Source organism: Schistocerca cancellata, unplaced genomic scaffold, assembly GCF_023864275.1.
Source record: "Schistocerca cancellata isolate TAMUIC-IGC-003103 unplaced genomic scaffold, iqSchCanc2.1 HiC_scaffold_679, whole genome shotgun sequence".
NCBI lineage: Eukaryota > Metazoa > Arthropoda > Insecta > Orthoptera > Acrididae > Schistocerca > Schistocerca cancellata.
The window spans coordinates 22,501-27,500 of NW_026046690.1; the positions used below are offsets into that span (position 1 = coordinate 22,501).

General features: G+C 53.4%; 1 non-coding gene across 1 annotated transcript in view; it reads left to right on the forward strand.

Annotated features, from left to right (window-relative positions):
• Positions 1-4,465: 4,465 nt before the first annotated feature.
• LOC126139163 (small subunit ribosomal RNA) overlaps positions 4,466-5,000 on the forward strand; it is a 1,909-nt gene continuing 1,374 nt past the window's right edge. Inside the window, exon 1 of the ribosomal RNA XR_007528605.1 lies at positions 4,466-5,000. This exon is cut by the window's right edge and continues 1,374 nt beyond it. This is a non-coding gene — a ribosomal RNA (small subunit ribosomal RNA).

The following is a 5,000-nucleotide window of genomic DNA, read 5'->3' on the forward strand; positions in this document are numbered from 1 at the left end:
ACCGCCCTCTATGGGACGACGCTGACACCGCCACCCACAGACACAACACAGCCATCTATGAGAATGTGACCAAACTACATTGCCGTCTGGCCCAGAAACGACACCTCCATCTACAGGAATCCAACGGAACTACACCAACCATACTGCCAAACCACAGCATCGCCATCTATGACAATGTGACGAAACCACATGCAATAGCCCCATCTACGCGAATCGGACGACACTACGTCCACCATGTCGCGCGCAACACGAAAACTAAATACCGCCATCTGCAAGTCTCCCGAAACATGACCTGCTGCACCGACGATACCGCCATCTATGAGACGCCACCCCGACTACGACATCGCTAGGTCCCACAGTACCCATTTTCCGACGCCACCCACAAAGCCTGCATCATCTGTCCACCACAGGAACCCGAACGCCAGTGCCTGCGTCGCACGAAGTAGTCAACCGACAATCACTCCACCCGCACCCGCACGTGCCCCACCCCAACCGCCGAAATCGCAACTCCAGCGGATGAACGGCGGACTCTTCCCGCACTCGTACGTTGCAATCCACCCCTATATCTTGCGTTTCACGAAGAGTTATATCCAATATGCCAAATTCCCGCTGTCCCTATACATGCTGTAAGTCTGTGCACACAATATGAACCACACCTCAGCGAGACACTCTATCACACATTACTCTCTGCCTGTAACAGACACAGATACAATATGTAAGCACCAGCATGGACCAACGTCCGGTGCATCCTCTCCGCCACAGTACACCATCCACACTATGATAACCACACCAGGGGGTCCAATTCTAAAATAGAATATCCCACCCGTCCGACATCCACAATTGCTCAGATAAGCCACCAACACCCACACATGTCCTACACAGGGGTGCACCCAACACCACCTCACTGCCTCCTGTTACGGCACAGAAACAATGGCAGGAATGAATCACACAGGTCTGCCGCTCCCTTGCCGCAACCACAGACGCGGCGCGCCTCCAGTCACGAGCGAAAAGCGCATAAGCGCATCCTGACGAGACATAACTGCTGTGACATACTGACGCTGCCTCCGACATTCACTTACAATGATCACTACCAACGAACCTCGGCCCCCCCCCCCCCAACACACGCTCTTACCACGTTGTGTACTGTAATCCAACCCATTTCGCACCTTAACCTAACCCATTTTGCACCTTAACCTAACCAAATTCGTAACGCAATTTGTACCGCAATGTAACGCAATTTGTACCGCAATGTAACGCAATTTGTGCTTAACCTAACCCACGTTGTGCCTTAACCTAACCCACGTTGTGCCTTAACCTAACCCACGTTGTGCCTTAACCTAACCCACGTTGTGCCTTAACCTAACCCACGTTGTGCCTTAACCTAACCCACGTTGTGCCTTAACCTAACCCACGTTGTGCCTTAACCTAACCCACGTTGTGCCTTAACCTAACCCAAGTTGTGCCTTAACCTAACCCAAGTTGTGCCTTAACCTAACCCAAGTTGTGCCTTAACCTAACCCAAGTTGTGCCTTAACCTAACCCAAGTTGTGCCTTAACCTAACCCAAGTTGTGCCTTAACCTAACCCAAGTTGTGCCTTAACCTAACCCAAGTTGTGCCTTAACCTAACCCAAGTTGTGCCTTAACCTAACCCAAGTTGTGCCTTAACCTAACCCAAGTTGTGCCTTAACCTAACCCAAGTTGTGCCTTAACCTAACCCAAGTTGTGCCTTAACCTAACCCAAGTTGTGCCTTAACCTAACCCAAGTTGTGCCTTAACCTAACCCAAGTTGTGCCTTAACCTAACCCAAGTTGTGCCTTAACCTAACCCAAGTTGTGCCTTAACCTAACCCAAGTTGTGCCTTAACCTAACCCAAGTTGTGCCTTAACCTAACCCAAGTTGTGCCTTAACCTAACCCAAGTTGTGCCTTAACCTAACCCAAGTTGTGCCTTAACCTAACCCAAGTTGTGCCTTAACCTAACCCAAGTTGTGCCTTAACCTAACCCAAGTTGTGCCTTAACCTAACCCAAGTTGTGCCTTAACCTAACCCAAGTTGTGCCTTAACCTAACCCAAGTTGTGCCTTAACCTAACCCAAGTTGTGCCTTAACCTAACCCAAGTTGTGCCTTAACCTAACCCAAGTTGTGCCTTAACCTAACCCACGTTGTGCCTTAACCTAACCCACGTTGTGCCTTAACCTAACCCACGTTGTGCCTTAACCTAACCCACGTTGTGCCTTAACCTAACCCACGTTGTGCCTTAACCTAACCCACGTTGTGCCTTAACCTAACCCACGTTGTGCCTTAACCTAACCCACGTTGTGCCTTAACCTAACCCACGTTGTGCCTTAACCTAACCCACGTTGTGCCTTAACCTAACCCACGTTGTGCCTTAACCTAACCCAAGTTGTGCCTTAACCTAACCCAAGTTGTGCCTTAACCTAACCCAAGTTGTGCCTTAACCTAACCCAAGTTGTGCCTTAACCTAACCCAAGTTGTGCCTTAACCTAACCCAAGTTGTGCCTTAACCTAACCCAAGTTGTGCCTTAACCTAACCCAAGTTGTGCCTTAACCTAACCCAAGTTGTGCCTTAACCTAACCCAAGTTGTGCCTTAACCTAACCCAAGTTGTGCCTTAACCTAACCCAAGTTGTGCCTTAACCTAACCCAAGTTGTGCCTTAACCTAACCCAAGTTGTGCCTTAACCTAACCCAAGTTGTGCCTTAACCTGCTCTGTAATTGGCATATGACACGTTACATTAATCCAGTGTTGTCTAACCACAACCCTCTGAATATAGTTCGCTACTCGCACCGCCCACCCTCTTGTGTATCGTTTCATGTTCAACACTTCGCAAGTGTTGCTTACTTTTTACATGCTCCCGCTGTACACTGTAATGTGGACGACTGCAGGATGTACATCGCCCCCCCCCTCCCCCCTGCCTTCGCACGCTGGTCGTTCAGGTGCTTGCGTGTTCAATGCCCTTCGCAGCTGTTCACTGGCATTCGCATGTCGAAGCGCTCAGTCTACGTCGTGGTACGGCCTGTGTCCACTGTCCGCTGATGTCGTAAGCTTAACCCTCACATTGTACTGCACATAGGTCCGTATGTACTGAATGATACGCTGTGGCACATGTGTGACTGTACAACGACTGCGCCCAACAACAGCGAACCATACGGTCCAAATGTTGTGCACTCAGCCACGTGCCGTCTCCCCATAACAGCTACATTGCAGTGTGGTACGCCATAGAGACGTGTGGGAGTAACGGACGCCCTGGATGGCGATCAGCATGAGCCGTCTGTTGATGTAGTGGCGCGTGTATTCAAACGTAGTCGTCTCTTCTCACACAGTGTGATAGCATGGTGCACCGCGTTCCACATCTGCGACATGGTACAGATGCTGGTTGACAGTCGGTCTCGTAATGGACATCGCATATGTAGGGGGCCACCTCCCACGTGTTCTCTAGTCGTGCACATTTTGTTGCGTGTATGTGGGCAGACGTAGTGTGTCGTGACACCTAACAGACAGGTATGCAATAATCGTTGCATTTGCAAACTGGGATGGACGTCTACGTTTGCTGGTGACGTTACGCAAATGAACAACTGGTAAACCCATTGTGGTGCGGTTGTTGTTGCTGGAGGTAAATCAGTAAGGGCAAATCTGTGTGTGAAGCGATACGCGGCGGTGGCTGGGCGGGACCGTCCCCGGCCGGTGAGGGGGGGCCGCCCGGCGTGCTGGCCGCGCGGTGCGTGGGCGCACGCGCTACAGCCGGCTGGTGGGGGCGCCCAGTGGCAGGCGCGCCGGCCGACGGACGCGGCAGGCGGCGCAGCTGCGCGCCGGGGCACCCTGCGCGCGGCGCCGGGCGGCCAAAGTGGGTCCTCGCGGGCCCGGTGCGAAGCGCGGTGGACATCTGCAGTGTGCTGGTCCGACTGAGGACTGTGTGCGTTGAGGATGCGCCGCCGCCCGGCACTCGGCGCCGCGACGCCGTCTGCTGCTCGGTCGCCCCAGCGGTTCTCGCTGGTGGTTTGTATCGCAGTTGTGCAGACGTGTTGGCACGTGCGCTGTGCTGGGAGAGTTCGCTTCGGCACCCACGTGGGGCCTTTGCCCTTCTGTGGCGCTGGCGTTGGAGCTGCCGGTCACCGTAGGTGGCGCGTGTTGTCTCCCGCCGGCAATGCCACGACAGCACGCTCCCGGGCCTCTGTCGGCAGCGGCAAGCTCAGTTGGGAGCACGGGTGGTCGCACCTAAAGCGTCTACTCGCCTAACTCCGGGCGATTGCGCCTCTCTCGAACCCGACCAAGTACTTAGGACGGCGCTGCGCGCCGCCGGGACCTGAGAGGGTTTCGAGGTGTATTGTGCAGGGGAGCTCAGCCTCCTCCTGTTTGCAGAATAATTGAGCGGACGCTTGCGTGTTCGCGCGGGCCCCTGGGACACACTCCCGGGCGGCCGGCTGCTCAGCTCTAGTTGACGCAGCTCCCTGGTTGATCCTGCCAGTAGTCATATGCTTGTCTCAAAGATTAAGCCATGCATGTCTCAGTACAAGCCGCATTAAGGTGAAACCGCGAATGGCTCATTAAATCAGTTATGGTTCCTTAGATCGTACCCACGTTACTTGGATAACTGTGGTAATTCTAGAGCTAATACATGCAAACAGAGTCCCGACCAGAGATGGAAGGGACGCTTTTATTAGATCAAAACCAATCGGTCGGCTCGTCCGGTCCGTTTGCCTTGGTGACTCTGAATAACTTTGGGCTGATCGCACGGTCCTCGTACCGGCGACGCATCTTTCAAATGTCTGCCTTATCAACTGTCGATGGTAGGTTCTGCGCCTACCATGGTTGTAACGGGTAACGGGGAATCAGGGTTCGATTCCGGAGAGGGAGCCTGAGAAACGGCTACCACATCCAAGGAAGGCAGCAGGCGCGCAAATTACCCACTCCCGGCACGGGGAGGTAGTGACGAAAAATAACGATACGGGACTCATCCGAGGCCCCGTAATCGGAATGAGT